Source organism: Catharus ustulatus, chromosome 11 (assembly GCF_009819885.2).
Source record: "Catharus ustulatus isolate bCatUst1 chromosome 11, bCatUst1.pri.v2, whole genome shotgun sequence".
In the NCBI taxonomy this organism is placed as follows: Eukaryota; Metazoa; Chordata; class Aves; order Passeriformes; family Turdidae; genus Catharus; species Catharus ustulatus.
This window is the reverse complement of record NC_046231.1, coordinates 10,858,388-10,884,165: the sequence shown is the minus strand read 5'-3', so window position 1 is coordinate 10,884,165 and position 25,778 is coordinate 10,858,388. Positions and strand designations below refer to the sequence as shown.

General features: G+C 33.6%; 1 long non-coding RNA gene across 3 annotated transcripts in view; it reads left to right on the top strand.

Annotated features, from left to right (window-relative positions):
• Positions 1-2,915: 2,915 nt before the first annotated feature.
• LOC117001240 overlaps positions 2,916-25,778 on the top strand; it is a 32,011-nt gene continuing 9,148 nt past the window's right edge. Inside the window, exons 1-3 of one of the 3 annotated variants that reach the window (XR_004418996.1) lie at positions 2,916-2,987; positions 6,906-7,045; positions 19,705-19,881. This is a non-coding gene — a long non-coding RNA (uncharacterized LOC117001240). Of the gene's footprint in view, positions 2,988-6,905; positions 7,046-19,704; positions 19,907-25,778 lie in introns of all 3 variants that reach the window. The other 2 variants (XR_004418995.1, XR_004418994.1) reach the window with 2 other exon arrangements.

Sequence of the window (25,778 nt, the reverse complement as noted above, 5' to 3'; positions counted from 1 at the left end):
TAGAAAGCAAAAAATTAACTGTTTAATTTTAAATCATATGCAAATTTCTTTCATCTTTTTTTTAATTTACAACAAACATCAAGTGCTTTCCTTGGCAGCACCTGAATGGAAACATATGCATTGGACTCAAACAGGTATTTGAAGACCTTGTGTCTAATAGTCACAGTGAAAGATGTATTTTGGAGAAAGATATGTGTTTTCTGTGGCTCTTTTTTGTTATAAAAGGATGGATCCAATGGTTTTCCCATTTCAAATAATTTGAATGTTTGAGATGTGTCTATTAAATGCAAATAACTGTAAAATCCAGAATTTCTAGTTTAGATGGCAACTTACCAACACACCATGTTTTAGTATTTCTTGTCTTTGCTTTGGCTTTGCCAAGGTGGCTAGTTTGTTTGTTTGTTTTTCTTCCTATATTATGTGTTAAAATAGAAGAGAACTTTCAGGTAAAAAATTGAAGCTAAGAGATGGAAAAAAAATTAGTTCACATGCGCAGTTGGAAGAGTTAGAGACTTAAGAATTGTGATTTTGATAAGAAATAGAATAAAATGTAGAGTTATGAAGACTCAAAAAATTATTTCTAAGGTGTAATTCATTGAAGCTGTTGCAGTAGAGTTCACAGGTACAGGACAGAGCAAGAAGAGCACTGAAGAAAGATTGTTTATGAACAATACATTTTATTAACTCTGTGAAATAAGACTGCTAATATTTTTCTCCATTATATTTTCTAACTCAGAAATTAGATATGAAAGGTTGAAGATCAAGTTGGTCATTGGTATTCAATGGTGTTTTGTTTCTTGTATATTCAGACACAAGTGAACCTAAACAATTTGTACAGGATTCAGATGCAGCCTCTCTATTCAACTACTTTGTAGGAAATAGTATATAAAAAAAAAAATGAAGCTAACTTTATTCTGTCTGCAGTCATTAAGCACTATCTATACATAAATAGGTGTTTATCATAAATTTTCATACACTAATTTTATTAAAGATTGGCTTCTGTGCTTTGTTGTTTCAAGTCATACTTTGAATATGATTTACATTGAAATTCTTAATGAATGAGGCTTTGTTAAAGCATTTGTGAAATCAATCTGAAATAGACGTTCTATCAGCATTCTTCATTTAATATTAAAATTGGTTAAATGTGCCTTAATGTCATCCATTGAGATAAATGAAAATGAAAAAGAAATCAGAAGTCCCTTTTTAAAGTTCTACTAGTAGGAAAATAGGACTGAGTCTATTAGGATTATGAAACAATTACATATCTACAATTAAGGGTTAACAGAGCTGTGGCAAGCTCTGTGATTACCATAACTGTGGTCAACATTCATTTTTGCTTGCTGCTGCGTGTGTTTTGGGCAGCATGTCTAACCACCATAACCACAGCAAAATCTTTTAATTGCTGAACAGATGTTTTTCTTGGTCGTTTTCATCATGACTGAACCGAGGGTTTAATGTTCATGAGAGCACTGAGAGTGCCACCTTCCCCCAGCCATGCGTTCAGTAACTTGGATCAAGAGTGTCTCCTGTTGACCACATTGAGAATATATACACTAAATACTGCCAGGGGAGACCACTGTTGGAATATGCTGTGTTGTAACATTCTACTAGGTGTCCCTAAAGAATGCAAGGACCAATGGTGATGCTTTGTTAGCAAAAGGTGATGAACTCAATGAGCACCTTTAAGAGGCGCAATTAAAATGGTTCCAACTTCAAAAAAACTTGTAATCAGTAACTATTTCAAGCAGAGGTACAGAGGAGGCAAGGTTGTGGGCAAGAGCTACAATCTTTTATTTCAGGTAGTGCATACAGATAAAGGAGAAAGAAAAGTTTGGATACATTTCAGTGGAGGAGATGTGGATAGACCTTTCAAACACATTTAGAAGACTGACCTGATACTATGTATTTTTTTATCCTATTCAAAAGAAAAACTTCTGACTGAAATGCTGTTTGTATTTCATAGAATTGTGAACCAAACCCTGATCCCTGTGCTACATACACCAGTGTTTGGACAATATTTGAAGTTAAACCATAAGATATCATGTCAATTCTGGTACCAAACAAGTGACTTATTAATAGAAAAAAATCATAGTATTTTATTTATTGATCATTTATTGCTAGTTTTTAGTATTTGATCCTGATTTAATTAGAGTACAGTGTTCCATCTTACTCAGCAGTTCAAATCAGTCACTTCTGTTTCTTTGTGTAGTGACTCTGAGAGACTTCTGTCATCACTAACAAGTTGTCCAGGTGTAAGGCTAAACATCAAATGGTTTCTTCCCCCTTTTCTTCAGTGTATGAGGAATAAGAGTGTGAAAACTTACTTGATTTTTCTTACATTTTGTAGCAACTTATATTTAGTTTTACTACCTGCTTTACCTATTGTAAATGTATTTTACATGAACCAAGTTTATCTCATAGATATTTTTGCCAAACCTTTAAAGTGAAATGCCTGGAGAGCACATATTCTCAGTTTAAGTATCTCATGTCTTTAAACCATATCCTGCTGTAGTGAGTGTTTTGGAGCAAGGGTGTGTTGTTTCTATAATGTCATTAAAAATATTTTCTATGCAAAAGCCATGCCCTAGCTAATACTGATACTCACTTACAAAAAGGCAATTCAAAAACATATGCTCCAGGTTTTTGTATTGTTTTGCATAAGACAGAATATGATTAGATACTGTTGATCAACTGCAGCATGCTACACTCAGCTTCATCTAAACAGCATGAAAAAGATTTTGGACCTAATGTAAATCCATGTGGATTTATCTTCTTATGAAGCTTCTAAGAGACAGTTGTATTAAAAGAGCAAATAATAGCGTGACAGTGCCTAAAAATTATTTGCTATTTCTGTTCAAACATTCATTGTAATTTCCTTTTGTGGTGTGCATTATTTGAAACCTCTCTTCATTTAATTGCAGGAAAGCAGAAACAGTCCAGAAAAAGAGAATGAGCTCTTGAAGAAAAACTGTGATAAGCTGCATAAGGTAAGTTAGGGTTTCTGGATACAGAAAATTTGATTATGGTCCTTTATTAATAGATCTTAATGTACCATGTTCTGTAATGTGTGTATACATATTTTGTGCTTTTGCACACTTCTAACCATGTTACACTGCTGTTCATCATATGACTGTGTATATGGAAACTCTCAGGTGCTTTGCTGTATTTCATCAGCTCTGTTGGAACAGACCATATTTTTTCTAATTCTCTTGAAATAGTAGATTACTTCTGAAAATATGTAATTAAAAGTAAGTAGAAGTCACTTTATTTTGAACATAAATTCAAAAAAAGCTCTTATTTGAGTTTCTAGTACATTTGTTAGGGTAATTGAATGAAGATTGTGTTTTGGTAGGCATATATTATTTTGGTTTGGCTTCTTGTTTTTGTTTTTTTTTTGAAGAAAGTGATGTTTGAACTTTTTGTGTAAGTTCTTCTAGCATGTCTCAATGAACTTACATAAAGTTTGATATTTGACAGCTTCTCCAATGTTTATATTTGGGGGGTTCTTTGGTTGTTTTGGTAATAGCTACCATTTCACTTCCCCAACACTGCTTGCAATTTTTGTGTAGGTTCACATGAGGTTTTACAGAAGTTCTTATGCATAATAAGATGTATAAGTTATATCAGCAGAGCTTAAAAACATTGTTAAGGTATGATTCAGAAATTATCTGTTCAGAAAAGATTGTTCTGTTCAGAGAAGAGGAAATTATAGTCAGTTGCCACAAGCATATTAAAGGGAAAAATTACTTTCCAATGAAGTTTTCCTTTACACTGAAGAGGGTCAGAAAATAAGACACTTGTCCTACAGCTAATAATTGCAGAAAGTAGATCTCGAAGTCTTTTCTCATATCCAGATTATTCTCTTAAAATTTGTTTAGCTTGTCAGTGTCACGTCTATCAAAAGAATACCAATAACTAAGCATAATGTAAGTGATACCAAAATTTGTTCATATTATTATTACAATATTTGGCATACTTTTCATATAATCTACAGTGAACTTAAATATTATAGTAGTAAAAAGTTGTGAGAACAAACAACTTTAAACTTTTTTTGTTCCTTAGGAGGTGCAATAGTTGTATAATCACAGTATTTAGAGTTTCGTATGGAGAAGTTGGTCACTTGTCTCTCACTTAATTGCTGGAGATTTTTCCAGGATTTGATCATATTGTAAATACTTCTGATGATGTTTTTGTTTATTGTCTATCATTTATTCAGATAAATAATTCTTACTAATAAATCAGTGTAACAGTCTGGCTTGAAATTTTCTGTTCTACTAAAAACATAATGGGATGACTTAAAAAGATATTTAACAAGAGAAATTGGAAATAAGCTTCCATTATAGCACAGTAATCTGTACTGTGGTGTTTCTTTTACTAAAATGATCTGTCTTTTCATATACTCTCCTTTAAACATTGATTCATCTTTCCTTGTTCCATGTTACTGTATAGGTGTCAATAAATTAGAAGGAGAAGGGTTATACAACCACCATTTAATGGCCAGCTTTCTTGGTTGCCTGTTTGAACAATGCAAATTTACTACATCTTACCAGTGCTAGCAGTGGATAGGTCAGTGTCCACAGGCGCAGCTTAATTAGTAATTTTGTTTTTCATTTTTTTAAATAGAGGCAAAGGTGCATGAACACATTCTTTGTTAAATTTTTTTTTGCAAAATTTATATGACGTTGATGGGAATTTTGCCAAAGCCAATCCTGCCAAACTGGACCTGAAAAACTTGCAAAGAACAAGTATGAATTTGTCAGTTGACTCTTATTATTTAGTCAGTATCCAAGAAAATAATTCGTTTGTATAAAAGGTTTGGAGGAATTGTTTTCATATGACCTTGTAATGCAAATCTAGCAATGCTTAAACTCCCTCCAAAGGAAATGGTGCCAGATGTGGTTGACCATTATAGTTACACAGATGGCTCCAACTCCAGTGAAATACAGTAAATATGAAAGAAATTCCACATGAATTTAAGTAAATGTAATCTTAAAATTCTAAAGAAGAAAGCAACACACGTGGACTCAATTCAAACTGACATAAACATTAGCATTACATGGGTTCAGATAAAACCTGTCTTCTAACATGTTCTTCATTTAAACATCTAAATTCTTAATGATCATCATCATAATGATTAATGGGTTTTCTGCCAGCACAGTCTTCTAAAAAACTGAACAAATACCTGGCTGCATCCTTATGTGAAGTAAGTGTACCTAAAGGTGATGAACTCACATATAACTGGATGTTGTGGTCATTCAAACTTGAAAACATTTTCACAAGTGTGAAAACTGACAGTATTTCTTTTGTTTTGACGAGAGTTATACTTTCCTTGTGGAAGCCAATCAAACTCTGAGCAATTAAAGAACACACTGTCTCTTCTGTACCTTTACAATACTATGGAATGGTAGTGGGTTCAGTGCATTATGTTTGTCTGCATATTACCTTCAAAATTAGAGAACAGTGATGCATGTATCACTGCAGGACTTAGAAGCTTTACTTAAGTTCATGCATACTGTGAAAACAGGCACACTATAAAATGCTCTATGCCTAGAGGACTGTGTACATAGGTTAGGTATAGTATGAGGAAAAGACAAAGTACAGGGATACATAACTTTTTAATGAAAAATACAGATCAGGAATATAAACCCTATATACTTTAGGGTTTACAATTCATTATATAATATTTTATTTCTTTAATCTTAAAGTCATTCTTCAAATATATGAGATAAAAATGCACTCACAGGTACTCACAATTCTCAGTCAGCATGTAGAATCTGTGAACCTTTGTGGGCTGTCCCTTCTGCAGCATTTCTTCTCTGTTTTTGTGGTCAAGGCTTGTTACATAGATCTCTTGAAGACATAGGTGGATAAATAAATAGATATCAGAAGATTTTTAATACACTGATGTATGTAAAATATGAAAGTTTTTTAGCTGATGAGCTTACCAAAGAGTTGAGGAACTGACTTTGTTTACAAAACCCTACAATTAACTGATTTTTCACAGAGTACAATAGTGGATAAACTGGTTTGTGCTTGGTCAAGATCGACATTTTTCCAGTAAATAAGAATGGAAATATAGTAATATGAAGACTATACCAGTCACTGTCTAATTTATATGAAAACTCATTGCATAGCCTTGTCTTTTTGCCTGCTGAGAATTACACTGTAAATTTTATAATGTACTTAATTTAGTTTTATTCTGAGTAACACTTTTTGTTGTGGTTTCAACAGTTCTAGTTCTGTGTCCATGCAATCCTTATTGCACATGGATTGGTAGTTTACAAGTAAATAATGTGTTACAGGCAAAAAAGTTATTCTAATTTCTTGGCCCACCTCTGGATTTTATTTCTTAAAGTAGGAGAAAGATTACTTTAAATGTGCTTCTTAATTAGTATCAGAATTGTTGTTTTACAGTATGAGAAAACTGTTGTCACTTTGTGGTCAACATTTTTCTTTGAACAGGCAACTGACTTTATGCTCTGCATGTTTCACGGATTTAAAAGAAATCAGGTGGATGATCCCAGTTCTCTACATTAAGAGGTTTTGTATGCGGAAAGAATGGTTTTGTTAGTTGTCAGTTACTGAGGTTTGGAGTTGTGGATTACTCTGGGATATGCATCTGAATTCCTTTTCTAGACCCACAAATGCTGCATGCTGCCAACTTTTTGACTTTGGAGCTCTAAATTAAGGCCAGTTCCTTTGCTCATCCCACAGACTCTTTCATGTTTTTTAACCGCAGCCTGAGAAAGGCGCCTTGGTTTCAACAGCAGCAGACCAGCATGTGTTTACTTAATTCCTAAGACATGATGACAGTGGTCTCTGTGCCACTAAAAGCTTTTTTCTTTATTATTTTCTGTTGAGGCTGATTTCTAAGAGTTTTTCACATGCCATATGTTTTATTACAGTGTCTTCTGTATGACCCATGAACAGCAGTGGAAATCAAAGGAACAGCAAATGAAACTGCAAATTGCTAAACTAGAGATGGCTATCAAATCTGATTTAACAGACAAAAATGCAATCCTTGACAAGATCAAAGTAGAAAGAGGTATTTTTCTGAAAAAATCTAATATTTTCTCAAGATGTGAGGTCATACCTATGTTGAAGTTCAGGAATATTGCCCAGAAAAGTTTAGTTTCTATTGCTGGTGATTTCAAAGCAGCCTTTTAAGTGAACATTTGTACAATATGCTAAGGTTATGAGTACCTATTAAGTACAAAAAACTGACCAAATGCAGATTATATGCTGAATGAGGCTCATATTTTTTCAGCTGCATTTATTCTTTTCCTGTTGGGTTAACACTTACTTTTTATTCTTCTCTCCTATATTGAAGGCTCTTACAGAAAAGAGGCCCATCTGACAGTCTTTCTCAAATTATAGGCCACTACTCTCTTTACTGTACAAACTTACATGAAGCCTATATGGGCCCTTGACCACTTTTAATTGTTTTTCAACTTCATTAATTCAGAAACTTTTAATATTTTCAGTACACACTGATTTTTATTTAAATCTGTGTACATTTACAATAATGCATTTTTCTTCTAATCTACTGAAGAGATTATTTCGTACATGTTTTTCCCATGCTGTAGGGCAACTTCTCAGTGAATATTTAAGACTTTGCAATCTCTTTTTGTATCTCAACAACTGTGTTATATACTGTGGGAATATATAAAGTTTACAAAAGTGGAGCACAGGCAGGAAGTAACTAAATATTTTTAAACTTGATCTTCAAATGTGTACTTTTTAAAAAGTGTATTTCTATGAACAATCTATGGAATGAAGTGGACCAACTTGTGAGTAATTCTTTTGAATGTGGCTTCAGTTCATCATGTGCTTACCATTAAGATTCTGAGCAGCTTTATTGACATCTAATACTAAATTGACCATTTAAACATTTTCTTTGACCACAGCAAGTGTTTGCAAAATTGGCCTTAAGTGATACTAAAATAAATAAAGATACCTTAAGCTACATCAATATGAAGTTACGACATATTGGCAGTTGCTACTGACAGCTAGATTATGTAAGGCTAAATTTAAAATGATATTCAGAGCATGAAAATATCATGGGTACTATTATTGGTTAAGCTGAATGTGGAAAATTAGGCAATGCTTTCCATCTTCTGTCCTTCCTATGGGCATAATGTTTAAGTGGCAATCTTTGCCTTCCCCAGATTGGCACTTCATAGCTTCTTGTACTCCTCACTGTATCACCAGGGTACTACGCTTTCAGTTGCTATTAAGTTCCTGCAGAACAGCATAGATATGCTAATACCCTTCAAACCCTGTCTGTTTAGGATTTGATTACAGCTTTTTATCATTGCTACTGCAGAAGTATTCACAGAATCACAGAGTGATTCAGGTTGGAAAGGATCACAGGGGAATCATCTCACAGAATCACAGAATTGTAGAATATAGGGAGTTGCAAGGTACCCACAAGGATCATGAAATTCCAGCTTCTGGCCCTGCACGTTTTGCTCTTGTTTGGATCAAGTTTGTTTTGCCTTCCCTCTAAACATTACCAATATATAGTAGAGGGAAATAATGAATAAATGGAGTGACTTTGGCATCTAGCTAAATAGGTATTGTGAACAAGTGGTTTGGCCACTTAGAGAAATACTATCAAAGGTTTTGGCAAAAGCAGGGTTTAATATGAATTTGTGAAAACATGATTTAAGAGTTTGTTGGCAAGGCTCACTTACTACATAGATTAAACCATACAAAGGAAGATCAAATTGGAAGCAGTTTGGAATGACTAAAGTTAGGAATGCCAAGTGGGGTAAGTGTGCCAAGATATGGATGCAAAGATAAGGGTGCAAAAGAGTTTAGCAACACTTAATCACTGAGTATTTTAGCATTTACCAAGCAATTCCATGGGGTTCACTACAATTATAACAATGACTTGGCTGTAGATAAGAGATAGTAACATTCATACCATAATGAATTCCCATACACAGATAAAGTGAACTGTGCATTTCTATGTGTGTACAAGCACCTGTCAAACTAAGACGTACCTACCATGGGTTCAGTGAATAAGTCACATCAAATCCCTTTGTGTTTCCCAACAAGCAGGGATTAGGACCTTGATGACTCTGGAAATGTGTGGGTGGGGATCAGCCCAGGCCTCGATGTCTACAATGGTCCTTGGAGTGTGGCAGGTCTGAGGGTGTGTGAGCCCTGGGAGGTGCCCCATGCAGAGGGAGGTGCTGACACTGCTGCTGTGCTCCAGGAGAGCACATCGGGGCATCGCTTCTGTGGGGTTTAACAGGATTGATTTCACTAAGTTTCCAACCTGGACATAACCCCTCGTATCCATTGATGAGGTGTTATTGTATGTAATTAAACTCAAAGGGAACCAAGGGAGTAAGATTACCTCACAGTAAGTTATGTACTAAAGATATTTTACCTTAGAGAACATTAGTTCTGTGTGACAAGGCTGATTCTTTTTATATGATGTTAGTTTGCTTTTGAAACAGAAAATATTGTATAATTTAGTTGTAAAATTGCTAACTGAATAAGATAGTAGTGGAGTGGGTTTTTTATTGTTTTTTTTTCTTTAACTGAGTCTTGTAGAACTGAAAGAGCTGAAATATAAATGAATCTGGAAATCTAAGAGGCTGTATGTATGTTGACAGGTACCAAATTATTATAATAGTTATGTTTTCACAAATATACATAGAGAATTTCTTTTTACTGTATCAATTATTTGTTACTGCAGTCAACAACCTCATTGTTTCTTGTGCTGCATAAGCAATACCATTGTTTAAATGCTTTGCATAATGGGTATGGACCATAACTCTTCAAGTTTTGAACTGTAGTAAGTTTTACTACTCAAGGGGTGTCATAAAGCCTTTAAGTTTATATTTTTATGTAGCATATGAGACAGGAGATTAAACAAGAAGGGCTAGCAGATTATAAGGTGGAGATGGCTGAAGAAATTTAACAGGAGAGAGAAAAGCTTTCACATCTGTCAGAGGAGCAGTTAGCTGACCAAACATCCATTACTTCTGGAAATGAGAGAGAAATAACTGAAGAATTGGAACCAGAAGGTAGTATTCACTTTTATGAATAAGGAACTGTATTTTGTTAATAAATCTATGTCTCTCTCCATTTTCTTAAGCATTTCTTACTAGCAGTGGGAGCTGCCTCATTATGAGAAGCTCCATGACAGAAATTATATTCTGGTGTACTTTATAGCTGGAGCTGGGTAGTGGATATGGTAGTGTTATTTTCTTCCCAAATGGAAACTGTATCGTAATTGAATGCAAAAATCTGGTATCTGACCTAGATTCATAAAATATTAAAGGAAACCTGGCTTCTATTTTAAATGTCTTCATATTCTCCCTTAGAATTGTGCTGTTCTAAAGACTATTTTAATGAATGTGATCCTTTTGTCTGCAGATAACAGCCAGTGCTGCTATTGGAAATCCTTTCAGACAGAGAGGGTAGCACATCTTACCATATTCGTGACTTAAAGTTGTTAGAGGCAGATTTACTTAAAGATTATAAAAGGCAGGTCATCCTGTTCCCCCTCTGAGCTTAAACTGCTTATCATTGAAATAAACCAAGTCCAAGATACCAAGTTTACAGTAAAAGCACAAAGAAAATGCTAAAATTTCATGTTCGTTTGCAGCTTCTGCGTAAGAATGCATTAGAAAACTTGGAAAAAAATTATGTTGAATCCCTATTGTGTTTATAAGTAATTTACTTCAGAGAAAAAAAATCCAAAATGCTCTGAAATAATCCACCTGCATACAAAAATATTTTTTTAACAAGACACATGATTCTTTATGTATTCATGGATTTTAAACATAGACAGAGAAAATCCACAAATTTAGGCCATATTCCTGTATAAAGCTAACAGTTGTTCATTCCTCAGTATTCATCACAGTACTTATATCATTCCAGTCCTCAACTTTCATCTGAGAACACTACTTTTTTGTTTTTTTTGTTTTTGTTGGTTTTTTTTTAACAAACCAGAAGTAAATACAGGTGAGATGACTGTAAAGGTCATTGATTTTCAGGGTTAACTTCTGCAAGGAAGAGAGGATTTGTCTGGCACTTTCTCTTCATTTGTTAGTAAAGCACCTATATTGCTGTCAGGTTCCTCAGCAAAACCCAGATGGACTACAATAAAGAGGTTTAACCACATTGATTCTGCTAATGCTTTTCAGATCAAGGTAATGATGCTCTTGAAACAATAAAAACTGACAGCAATGACTGTATTATTTCAAGTCCATTATTCACAAATATTAAACAGCTGAGTCAGAATGTTTATGGCAATTATTTGGCCAGACTAAAAAAAATATTTTAAACCTAATGCCCTCTAAGAGTAGCTTTGCTGTATCTAACATCAGTTTTCAGTAAAGTTGTATATGTAAAGTATCAAATCACTTCAGTGTACTTCTTTTTCTGTTATTATTTGTGGCCAAGTGCACTAATCATGTTCTCTTGACTCTTAAAACCAACAATTAATTACCACAAAGACGTATATAAAAAATAGGACAACTTTAATGCAAATTTGGAAAATTTACTTTGAACAGTATTTCAGTAGGATAAGTCTGTAAAAACATAAAAGAATATTTCATACTTTTTGATCTAATCTTGACTGAACCATGTTAAAAAATACAAAACTAGTACTTAAAATTGATGACAGTACTTCTAACAATTAACTTTTCTGATCTGCCTTAGCCTTCTTTTAAAGGACCAGGGCTGTACTGTTAGATCCTATCATACTTCACGGTTTTTAGTGTTCTGCAATGTGATATCCTAGAGGTAGCTTGATTTTTTTTAAGTGCTCTTTTTAAGACTGTGAAACATCCTTCAAAGCAACTAGCATCAAGAAGCAATTCTTTGTAAGCAAAATACAGCTTTTCTTTTTTTTAAGCTGTAGAAGACATTCATATATTCTTCAGAAAGATGCAGAAGGTACTTTTGAAGATGGAATTGCATTGTTTATATGTATAATGTTAAAAAATTCACCTGTAATTTTCAGAACTTAAATTACTGCTACTCATCTCTATTAAGTCAAAATATGATGACTTCTAGTCATCGTGTATTTTATTTTATCACAATTATTTAAGAACACTTCTGCAAGAACTTTGTGTGTAGATTTATTTCAGGTTCATCAATTTCTACCTTGCTCCACTGATCTGTTCCCGTGGTAACAAAAATGCGTGTTCCTGAAGGGTAGATAAAAGAATAAAACCTCTGAACTATTAAGACAACAATGTATTTGATACAGATTGGACTTTAAAAATATGCATTGATTGATATAAATTCTTGGGTTAATTATAGAATACAGCATGTCAAAGTTGTTACTGAATTTGTATTTTTTAAGATTAAAAATCACTGCCTTTTATCTTTTGAGATAAATATCCTACTGGTAATCAAACACTGTAAATAAAACTTGTGATTTTTAGAGATTGTTATGCTAATTATCCCCTAAATCTGAGTTGTATGCCAGACTGTTTAAGCCATTTAAGATCATACTGAGGTCTTTTTGCATGTTGCAAATTAGACAGTTCATGGTTATTTCTTAGATATGTTGATCATAAAGGGTATCTAACAGATTTTCCAGTACTTAACTGTACCACTTGCTTCTTTCTCTTTTCTTCTTGTCTATGATGTATGATTAATCATAGATTACTTCATTTTGTTTCATTTCATTTACAACATTTATGAGCTTCACTTTGTCGGTATGAAATGCTTGTCCCCTTCTTTCCTTTCCAAAGTGGCATAATTAGTGTTAGCATCTTTTTTAACAGGCTACATAAAGTTTAGTGGCTGGATTAAATCAAGTCATTAACATAATGTGCTATACAATTTGCCCCTATCTCTTTTCGTTTCCAGTACATCAAAGTGCCACAGAGTGCCAGTGTAATTGGGCCTTGCTAGCTTGTCAGGTTCAGTCAGGCTGATGGCTGCTGCTTTTACTAAAAAGCTTCCAGGCATGATAATTAATAGAGAAAAGAAGTCTGAGAAATGTAAAAGTTTGGACAGTTCTCTATGAATATTTCATACATTTGAATAATCAGAAGTTAACATTATCAATTTGATGTATAATACATTGATTAAAAGCCTTGTTTCAGATCCTCAAAATAGACATCAAAACTGGGAATTTGCATTTTCTTAGGCATGGTCTTTATATTAAAAAAAAAAAAATTTAAAAAGTCTTTTCCATCCCCTCCTCCTTTGCACTCCCACATCTTCACCAAATCCATTCAGGAAATTACATAGCATTCAATTTTCACAATAAAATTTACTGCTGTCAACTTCAAAGTTGTCTTAAAATATGCCATGAGACAATTACTGGCAAACCCAATTTGTTTGGTAGCGGTTCTTGCTTTTTCTTTCTTTTTTTCTTGCTGATACCATAAGTGCATTCTCTTGCTCTACTAGGAGTTTACTGATAGCAGCCATTACCTGTACCTATAAGTTAAGATCTCAAGTTGTAACTAATTTTGACCTGAAAATCTTTCTTAAACAACAAAAAAGCAATGCCAGTTGCTCTTGGTTCTCCTGGTGAAGGACACATGTTTGTGCTAAGGTGAGAAGTTGTAAAGCTTCAAGCTTATGTATAGCAAAGCAATAAAAACTATTCCTTTTATTATGCTGTTTTGGGTTTTTCTGGTACAATTCCTGTGTAGAACAAACCTCTGTTGCTTTATGCTTTTCTTCTCTAAGAAATTGAGGAGGTATAAAAGTGGTGCACCACCATATTAATTAAAACAAGAAATAAAATCTATGAAACAGAAGCACCTTATCAGAGTAAGATAAAAGTAACTTATTAAACCTTGTAGTCAGTACTTTCAAAGACTACAGATTTGTCTAAGGTTAAAAAGAACCATTTGCTATTCTCCATCTTTGAGTGGTTGTTTGCTCAGGGGGGTCACTGTAATCCAGAAACTAAAGTAAAAGAAAGTTTGAAGAATCCAGGAAATACCTAAGCTGTGTTTTGCAACTGATAAAGTGTGAGATGACAGAAGTTTGAGTAGACACTATGCTGAAATGATGGATTTACAACTTCTATCTACCCCTTGTCAAATATACTTTGAAGTTGTAATTGAAAGCATGTACTGCGAGTCATTCTTTGTGATAGAAGAAATGAATGGAGAGACAAATAATACCAAAAACCAGTAAACACCAACTTTTAAAATGATTGAAAACTACGTAATCCCAAGGCATTGCCCATTATATTTTAGGTAACAAATTAAACTAATTAGTCAAAATATGAAATTAAGTAGAAGGCCAGATTTAAGGCTGAATGTGTAAGCTCACAGGAAAAGCAGCAGCAGGAGTCATTCTCAACCTAGCTGGAATTATTGAATACAAATGCTCCTCAACTGCTTTCCAGAGAGACTACTTATCAGAACTTATGGACATGGAAGTAAGTTATGGTGATTTTACAAAGAGAAAAGTATTTTTCGAACTGGAGGTCTAAAAAGCAAAGTTTTATTTAGTTGTGATAAAGCATCATTTTTTCGCAATATGCATATTTTAAAATCAAGTTCTATTCATTTTTTAATAGAACTTTGTATTGTTCTCACACAGTTCTGTAATGACAAGGGGAGGGCACAGTATCAAATACTATGTATTAAACCACATTAAAAACGTGCAATTTGATGCAGTTTTTCATTACAGATACACTCCTAAAAACGAAGGTACTATACTGATACTTCTGCTTTCTTCCAATCCTAAGAGGTACTTTTTCCCTAAATGGATGTACTTTCAAATGCCAATTTTTGAAATTTAATTTATTTTTAAAATCAAGACAGAAGTCTGTGATCTACATATAAAAAACCACATGCATAGCTGTATATACAAAGGCAGAAATCTTATTATATTTGTCTTGGACTAGGTTTTTACATAATACTGCTGCTTCTTTCATCTTATTTCTGTAAATTCAGTGTACCAAAAAGGTACAAATATCTTTTTTCCTCAAGGAATTTTCTGCCTTTCATGCTTTTTTAACTTAATAATTATGCTTTCCTTTGAAATAAAAGGTAGTTATAAGTTTATAGAACCTTTGAATTTCTTAATTGTGTGACTGCTTGGTACCTGTGTAGCTATCCTGATGGATCAATCAAAGATGACTGATTAAACATTAAAAATAGTGAAGTTTTCTCTTGAAGACAGTCTGCCAGGAGTAGGTGTCTCTTCCTTTAGGACAGTAACAATATTTCTTATATAATTTTTCCAGCTTCTTAGGGAGAAAATAAAATTCAAAATTATGCAAGTTTATATCTCACCAGTCAAACAGGTCCAGATACATTTATATTTTTGTATTTCTTCATCCCTAGAAACAGTTTATTTTTAAAATTTATTAATTGAGGCAGTGCCACAGGCAAAGTTCAAAACCAAATCTTTGAAAGCAATTCCACTTATGGAGAATCACTGAATAATTTTATGGTTTTTCTTCAGAAGGTGTGTGAGGCAAGCTGAAGAGAAAGGAAGCACCATCAGAAGTTCTGTTATGAGCCAAGTACAAATGTGACTTCACGATCAGATGTATAGTTGTCATGGTTTTGGTGGGAAAGCACACTTCCCTCAAGAACCTTCTATTTTCTAAAATATTTGGTGTTCTATACTAAATTAGAAATTTTCATTTGGGAGACAAAAGGAGTGCATGGCTGGCACATTACAGATTTGCATAGAGCCAGTACCTAATCACTGAATTGGCTCAAGCTGTAGCAAGTAATTCATGCCTTTGAAGATATTAAAGATGAATTTACTCTGGTCTGAAAAATGATGCATTTGGACTCTAGATAAAATGTGCTAGATAAAATGGCAGCAACCAGAGTTCCCATCATTGTCACAAATAGATCTGTGTGTTCAGTGTGTGATTAAGTCTAAGAATGAATTCTAAGAGCTGAAGGGATTGCGTAGAACCTTGTCATGGTGCTAATCTCAAGCTATTTCATTATTCTCTTGGCACGTGGCAAAACAGTGATGCTGGGGGAAGGTTATATGTGCCTTTTCCTCCTTCAGTAGAGATCCAGCTTCAAAAGAGCTGTTTAACTGGGAGAGATCTCTGTTCCAGGTCTTAGGGAGAGTCTAAGGTATATGCGCTTCAATAAAATCCTATCCACATGGAGAAGGAACAGGGAACATTTCTGTATCCCTCTTCCTGTTCTCACATCTACACCAGTGTGGGGGAAAGGTAAAAGCAGAAAATGTTATTCCTCACATGAAAAATCACTGCATACAGGACTAGAATAATTCTTTTGCAATTTTTATGTGTATATGATTCTGTGTTGCCATTTAATCATAATTACTTAATGAGTAATATTTGTGTCTCTCTACATATGAATTGCATTGATGTTCCCATAACAGCACTCTTTGTGGCTCTGTTCTGACATTGTTAATAAGATGATCACAGGAACTCAGCACTTGATAAAGGAAGAGGATTATTTCTCATTCACTAATATATTTATTAATCAATATGCATAGTGATTGAAATATTGATAGCAAATTGATGATTACTTGTGATTATTGGAGAATAGCTTATAGTTTATCTTACAGGCTCTTTGCTTGAAATGGAAATTAATAAGTGAGCTCTGGAAATAAATATATAAAATGCTATGGAGTAAAAATGCATGGTTTTGAGCATTAGTAGATATAGGATTCAAGTTGATCTTACAGTTTAGAAGTTCTCTATATTTTGAGTTTTTCAAGGCAATATATTAGTTAAAACTGTGGATGTAAAAAATGGGAATGTTGGTCCTATTTTCAACTAGTTCCTGTTTTCACGTTGGTCCTGTTTTCAGCAAGGTATTTTCAACTTCACTGTTCTATGCAGATAGCATGATTTATTTTTTAAAGCACTTCTGTGGGATACTGTTGTTGAGCATTTGAGACAGTTGGAATTTTTTTTTCATGTTGAAGTGTTAGCCTTGTATTGTGACCAAAAAGGAAATCAAAATATGGAATATACAGCTGCTTGAAGATGGCAGTCAAGACTAATTACAGAATTAAACCAAGGTTTTCTAATATCAGAAATCAGAAGGGTGAGAAAAGTTGAGATTTTGAATTCGAATGTATTGTCCAATGCATTTAGTACATACCCTAATCCTAAAGCATTTTGAAGTTCAGTGATTCTTTCAAATCTTTGGGTAGCATTCATTACAAAGAATCAGTATTAAATGGTAGAGAAAGCATTTTGACACAGACTAAATATCTTGCCCATGTTTTGTTTTCCTCACCTGAAGTGAAAGCACTGAAGCAGTTTCTCTGAGACGTCTTTGAAAGCATTTAATATTCTTCAATATCTGCTCATTCTCTCTTAGGTGAAATTTTGTAGTATATTTATTTTAAATACTAAATGTAAAGACTAATTTTATTCCCATCAAATAGAATTATTATTCGTGGGCAGTAGTTGACAGAAGAGTACCTAATAAATGGGACTTGGCTTAAAAAAAATCTTAGGAATAGATTTAAATGGCATACTTTTCTCTGCATCAAGAAATAATAATTTTTTTTCAAAATTAATTCCTATAATATATTGGATGCTATATATATTTTCAGCATGCCTACATAATGTGAGTGGTTTTGTATTAGTGATGAAATATGACATGATAGCTAATGCTGTTCTTAAGCAGTTCTCTATTTTTATTCGTAAATATCTTTTTTAATCAGCTTGTGTTCAGCTTTGTGTATGTTGTATTCACATTTAATATCAATAAAACTGGGACTCAATATAGTCTTGACTGTTAAGCTCCAAGATAATTTGTTGTTTTTTTCTTACAGTTTTCTAATAGCATGACTCAGTTACTTGCTTTGGTTTAAGTAAGAAAGCAGAATACCTGGATTTACCCCACTAGTCTTGAAAAAGTGCAATATTCTTTGCCTACTGTATGCAATTACAAGTGTTAAATATGTCAAACAAATTTTAAGATATGAAAAAGGAATACTTTATAATACAGGATATTGTATTTGGGCTTGATTCATAAGCTACTGTCTGTGTACAAACTAGTCTGACATAGCTGCTAAATACTTTGGGGTGAAAAAAAACCACTCAGCATATCCCTTTAAATACAGATGCTAATACATCTGTTCAGTGCAAGAAGAAAAGAGTTGTTTCTGAAGTAAAATTAGACAATAGAGCCAATTTCATTTTTTATGCATGTGAGTGTAGAGTGCTTGAGGTTATTAGTTGAAACTGAGTAACCTTTCCAGGCTTTCATCTCTTTCTTTTCAAATTTGAATATGAAAAGCATATTCAAGTCAGAGACCATCACTTTAATGACATTTGGCAGTCATTTGATTTATTAGATTTTAGAAAAAAAAATTCCTTTTAAATATTTCATCATTCTATGCTAATCCCAGTAATATTGCCAGCTGAAGCCGTGTACCTGTATTAGTGGAGACAGAATGGTGTGGAATTTTTTCTGTCATCCTAGTAAAATTTCCATGAATCTACTGAATAATAAAACAACCTTATTGAAATATTCAGATTTGGGTTTTTAGTTAAAGTGTCTTAGGATACATAATAAAAGGAAATGTCTTTTGAAAGGAGGAGGTAAAATTACTTCATCAAATATTGAAAGGACTTGACAGCAATGGAAATTGTTCTTTATGATGGATATTTTTACAATAGGATACACCTGCTTTTCAGTTTGATTAATCATATAGTTTGCTTGGGGAAATGTAAGCTATCTCCTTAATAAATTAGAATATTGACTTGCAGTTTGAACACTCAATCTAGAAAGCTAATCTTCTGCATATGATTAATACTTGAAGTGATTTAAGTTTAAAATCAAAAATTGTCAAAATATTTCCACATAGGGGAAATATTTCTAATAAAGATATGAACTTGAAAGAAATGAAGGAAGTAAAAAAAAATTTTTTTGACATTTCTGTACTCCAACATGTTGTGTTTGCTCTTTGAAGAATGTTGTCTTTGAATGCTCACCTACGTACTCCACTTTGGAAACCAGAGTGGCTCTTCTTTCTTCAGATTACCTAGGGAAGTACTTGTGACTTTCTGTTGAGTCTGACATTCACTTAAATACAGAAACCTTATTACGATGTGTCTGTACACAATACCATCGACCTTGCTGAATAGTGTGAGACAATTTTACAAGGAAAAGAAAAACGTAATTTTGCTTAAAAGAGAATAAGAAAAGGTCTGATGAAGAACAACTGTGTTTAATTTTATGATATTATTAATTTTAACTCTTAAAAGTATGTTGGATTTAACTAGTCAAGTTCAGTATGTGAAGTTGAATTCCATATAAATGCAGTTGTACTTTCGATGCCTAACAACTTTGTGACTTAGTGGATTTTTACTGAACGTGGTATAGACCGCAGTAGACACAATTCTCTTCCATTTGGAAAACTTTGGTACCTAATATTACTGAAACTGTTTGCAGCAGTTACAGGGTTACTTTGCTGAGTAGCTGAAAATAATGGCAACTGAAATCAGCGGTTCGCATAGCATAGTACATAAAGATGATCTTAACCTGATCTTCTCCAGTAGCCTATGACTATTGCAAAAATATTTTAAGAATCAAATGTTAATCAGTATCTATTGCAACAATATTCTTAACTGCAAACCATGGGGTTTAGATTCTTACTGTGCCTATGTCAAATCAATCCATCAGTGTTAATTCCATAACCTACTCGATGGTTCACATGGATGTTTGGTTTGTGTTAATACTTCAAGAAATATAAAATAATTATTTTGGTTTGTGTTTTGTTTTTAAATAGGAAGTTGAAAAACCTGGATTAAAATTACATCACTTGGTTTTACTAAGTCATGAATTACATTAGATGAAATAAAGCAGCTGAGTTTAGAATGCAGATGAAACAATTTCCCTGCAGAGGACACTCCACTGTCAGTTCAAACCCAACAGGTAGTCAGAAGAGTGAGTGTAACTAGCACTGGTGAGTGGGACCTATCCCTGAGCAGGTGTGTTCCTTCCCTAAAATTCTGTCTTATGAAAATGCCTACAACAAAGCCTATTTCCTATACTTATATTTGCATTTATCTCTGTATTGGTTATATTTATCATTCTTCCAACTATTTCAGGAAATACTAATGATGGTTTTTAAGAATTCAGAGAAGGATGCAATTATTAAGTATAAACTAAAATACCAAAGTAGGCTTGTGTAAGAAATTAAAAATACAATATATTTAAATATGCTGGTAGTGCATACTTTTTTTTTTTTTTTTTTTTTTTTGGAAGTTCATGGCTAATTTTTCTGTTGATACATGATACAGCAAACGGAAAATATTCTATCCAACTATGTACAACTGAAATACATTTAGAGAAAATATGTAATGGACTTCATCATCACTTGTGAATACTCAACATACCTTTAATAAGAAGTTTTTAAAATGGAAATCACTCTGTATCTTTACTCTATAATTAATTATTTTTTACTCTCTGTTTTACTCTGTAAAAGCTGTATTTGTTATTACTAATAAATTTCTGTTTACTGCAGAATACTTAATCCTGCTTGTTGCATATGCTAGACTCTAATAAATGAACATCTGAAAGTCGTTGCTGTCAATCCACCATGCAATTGTTAACTTTTGTAATTCCAAGGACATGGATTTTTGTAAGGCCTTGGGAAAGAAAAAGAAACCCACCAAAAAACCAGTAGTTCTGCAAAGTCCTGAATTCACTGAGGTTTTCTTCCATTCAGACAAACGGGATTTGTGGCATCATGTGCTAAATAAGATATTGCATAAACAAGAACTCCTTTAATGAGCTGGACAATTTCATCTTGTTAGCTTCTGTACACACTTCTCCAGATGTTCTAGTTAGGCAGCCATAAATGAAATATCTTTTTCAGAACCTGTTGAAATAATACTGTAAGCCAGTAAAAGCTTCTAAAGGCTTTTTGTTTCTCTTACTTTTTGAATTCTCATTGCTTTGAATATAACAAGCATTCAGAAAGTATAAAAGTCTTACACAATATTCTGATTCCTGGGTAGCTAGTTATGGTCTGGTTGTATTTTAGGTATTTGCTGGACAAAGTTTAACTAAAAATGTAGGAAAGAGATGATGAATATAGAATAAAATTTCAGAGTTTTAAGGTAATTACGAAACTTCAATACATTTCAAGGTGTGATATTTGAAAATAGCATCATGCTTTGGAGAGACTGTAAGTCATAAGGCCTTCCAATGTAGTAGTGCTGTATTTTATTATTTATGTTAAACATAACCTGACTGTGCAACTTTGATTTATCTATTTACAGCTTGGGTATGGATTATAAAACTGTTTGCACTTCAAAATATCCCAACAAATCAGTATAAAAATGTGGGGTTAGGTCTTAATTGCTTCAGGTCTATATTCTGCAGCATTAAACTTATGTGGTTGTTATTTGTAGAGGTTTGCTTAGATAATTGGGTGTCTGATTTCTACTTTAATTTCTACAAAGATTAGCTTTGCATATAGGGAGAAAAACCTAATGAGTCTACTTTTTGATAATACCAGTTGAGAAGGCAGTAAGATAATAGTAATGAAATCTGCATGTGTGTTTACTATAGCTTTGCTGCATCTCTTATTCATGTCTAATTAGATTTGAGTATGCTGAATATTTGAGGTTAATTGAATATTTTCTTTAATAAAAATGAGATTTGCATGGGTAGAAAGAAATTTACTTTGAGCTTAGAAGGAAACTAATAGTCTTTTAGATTTTTGCATGGAGAAAATCAGAGTAAGTCCATAAGTAATCTAAAAAAATCACTAATTCGTATAATAAATAAAGCATTTTATATTACATATATAACTGGAACAGATTGACTGTTTTAAAAACATTTTAACTACTGCAAAAGGCTTCATGAGATTCATTGCTTTAAAAACATTTGAAGTTTTTCCCATACCTTTTGCACATTCTTCACTGTCATTGTTTGGCATGTGAGATACAGAAGATTAACAGAACCTTGTTAAAAAACAATACAGTAGAGTTCCAGTGATCTGGACATAAAAGATCCCATGAGTTTCCATTTTCACAGGTGGTTCAAGCATGTAACTTGGCATTCATTAGGTTTTTTCAACTATGACTTTTTCATTAAGAATGGTTAGAAGATCATTTTCTTTCTGCCAGAGTCTTGGAATAGAAACTTGGATGGGGAAGTTTAGACAGTGCAGGATTATGGTGCAAACCTCCTGATTGCCCATGACATTGTGTTGTACCTCTTGATCATCACAGTGACTGACAGGAGCTGTTGTGTTTGTTACCACTGAAAAGAGTTACTAGAATATCTGAGGATGCTTCCAAACACTACAGGCCCATACATTCAAAGAACAGTGAGACTTGCCAAATTATGTTCTAGAGAACAGACAGCAGAAATAGAAGAAAGATTTATGAAACCTGGAAAAGGTTTTATTTGAAATTTAATTGGGAAGCTTTCTTTTCTCAATAACTTTTCTGTCTTAGGTGAACATGTGACTATTTGAACAGCTTGAAGTACAAGTGGAAGTAGAGAGGAGAAGTGTGGGAAAGATGGGATGTACTTTTTATTAAAATAAACTTCTGAAGATCCCCATTCTAAAAGTGGATTCCTTAAATGTTAAGGCTTTGTATCAGGAAACATTGTTATAATTCTGTGTGTTTATTCCTTTTCTACAATAAGCTCAAGACTATGGAGCATTTTTTTTCGTCATTTGATGAAAATCTGCTTCATCATGTAGTTGTTTAGTTTTGTTAGAAGGTGAACTATAAAAAAACGGAACTATAGCACAACAGCAATATTTTGAATTGCAGACATTTCTAACAAGGTTCCAGGGTCATTGTAATCTTCAGCTTTTAGTACTTCTTTAGGACTAACTTTAAAATTATAATTTTAGAGGCAAACTGTCACAAGTTAATTTTGAATTATTTTTGCAATTAATTGGATAGAAATATGAGATGTTCCATGCCTTGCAGCAATATTAATGCTTCTAAGTTCAGGCAGTAATAAGGGGTGCAATGAAAGCGTGTTATTCATCAGGATCTAAAAATATTTTTTCACTCTGGTTAATCATTTTCCCCAGATTTGAATGAAGTTCTTGTGCTAAATGTTTTGCTTACTAGTCTAAATTTTTCCATTGAGTGAAATGAATTTGAACTCTTTAGGTTTGTTAATAATTTGCATTTAAAATTGTTTTAGATACAGTATTAGTAAACTTAGGAAATTCCATTTGGAATGCTTATGGGAAAGGGAAGAATCTGTTGATGTGGCATTTCCTTTGAAGTTCTCTGGCTGTCCATCTGTCTCCCTGCTGCCTCCCCATCACTTCCTGTGGTGGCCTCAGGAGCACTTGGCCATGAGAGTAGCACATGTGGAAAGTCATCCACATGCCCAAAAGAACAGCAGATGACAATAACAGCTTCTTTTAACCTAAGAAAGTAAGAACTTGTGAGTGGAGACTAAGGATTCAAAGACAGAATGTCAGTGCTTTGCTTTCTGTTAGTAGAGAAAAAGGAGGCAAATTGCAGATTCCTTTGATTGAATGACTCAGCAACTGGACTGGCTGTTTGTGATAGGAGCCCATTCCTAACGGGAGTTCTGCTGCCCATCCAGGAGCTGGGGAACAGCTTTGGAGAAAACTGAAAAATCAAGAGCTCTGGGAAATGGGCTTCCTAGCAGAGGAACTTCCTCTACAAGGAATTTAGGCCTTATCTTCTCATACTGTCGTATTCCAACACTCTCAGCTCCATAGCAGAGTTGATACTTTCTGTTTTACAAAGAAGTTTATTTTGGGTAGCAGAAGACAGTATGAGATACGTTGAAGATTTCTGTCTGCACAGGGGAAAAGGAAATCTTACTATGATGTAGAGTCAAAAAGAATTGCTATGAGTACAGTGGCAGAGTAACTAGAAGAAAGTGAATATTACAAATGTTAGAGTTTAATGACAGAGAAATTTCTAGCTCTGCTTTCTCCCCATAAAAACAAATGAAAACTTCTCTGAAGAGCTATCTTTGATTCTTAGGGGGCTATATTCACTCTAGTTCTGTCCTAGCAAAACCTTTTCAGTTTCATTTCTTTATTTAATTTTTTTTAAAAAATTCCTTTAACACCTTTTCAGTTTTTATCATCCTTCACAGTAGTTTGCTGATGTTTGCAGACTGATACCATTTGCAGGCAAGTAGCTACTTTCTCTAATATATGATGCCCGAAAGCTACTTAAAGAATTTCTTAAACCCTGCTTCTCATTCTTCTAGTATGTTTTCCAAACCAAGGCTAACTTTCACTCTAGGTCATATTAATAGTACAGAAATTAAAAGCTGATCCTTGTGTTTTTATTTTAAATTAAAACAATGAAAAGCTTTCAGAGCACTCACTCACACTCCCCGGGCTGTGGATTTTCTCCAGTCCATTGGCCTAGAGGTTTCTCTTATTGAAATATTGTGGCAGGAAAGGAGGATTAAATTACTGAGGCTGTCAAAAAGGACAAGCACTCTGCCATACATTATCATTATCACTGGCTTCCTCAGTGGAAGAAAATGCAGTAAATCACTTCAAATACAAAGCAATAAAGACCACTGGCTTTTAAAATCATGAGTGCTATTGCCATTAACAGAAAGTGACAGCTATGTGGCATGCTTAGATGCTGCTTGTATCTTTTTTGACAGTGTGCACATAAACCTGCCAGTGACACACCATTAGATCACATGACCTTTCAAATTTGATTCTAGCATTGTTGCTTTTCCTTGGAAAAGAAAGAAAGAAATGTTTATTTTTCTTTGTTCTTTTCCTGGTACTCTTCTAAAAGGTGAAAAACATTTGATACTAATAGTAATTCTGATTTGCTTTACAATGATAAATGTGATTAAGGCAGATAGATGCGCAGAATGAGGTCTCAGGTCTGTTCTAAAGCCAGATGTACCCACTGGCAGGTACATGTTAGTGCTGGAAAACTCTGTTATAGGTCTTAGTAAATAATGCTTCTGGTTCACCTTGTTTGTCTCTTTTGAGGAGGTTTTGCTGAGGAGTCAAATACCTAACTAACTAGAAAAAAAATTGTTTCAGCTAGGAATGATAGCTGCCTTCTGATGGGACTATTGCTCTTATTTCTTCCCAGTGTAGGTTCATGTGGCATGAAACACTGCAACCTCCTCACCTAATTCTGGTTTAGTGCTGTGGTTTGGGGCTTGGTTTGAGAGTTTGGTTGGTTGGTTTGTTTTTAGCAAATTTGTTGAGCAAAAGAGGGAATCTTTTACCAGTATTCTATGCCTAATGAATCTGAAAAGCACATATCTGCCCAGTGTAGTGTACTACATTTGTTGCTTTCTGAATTCAGAATACTCCTAAGAGTCTAAGAGGTGTAGAAAGTGTTCCTTGGTTCTAGAATTTCTAGAAATAGATAGATAGATAGATAGATAGATAGATAGATAGATAGATAGATAGATAGATAGATAGATAGATAGACAGACAGCTATTATGTGAACGCATATGAGAAAGAATATAAATTATTCTTGTCCAATTTAATAATAATAATAATAATGATAAATTTTATTTTCTTCCATTTTTTTATTGTGATAGTATGTACATTACTTATATAGAATGAATAACAAAATTTTGATTACATTTTCTCTTGAAGGTCAATCATTAAAATTGAATAATCACTAATTTAAAGATTCATTTGATTTGTGGGAGAGTAGGATACCTGCTGATTGTATTTGAAGTCCTGGAGTTACTTGTAAATCTTTTAAACATGTATTGTATTTATTCACAAATCACTGATTCACTCCACAATAAGGAGGAGTGATCTCTCTCCATTTCATTTCTAGATCTGAGTTTCACATCCTGGCCAGAAAATAGATTTTACTGAAATGGGGCAGGGA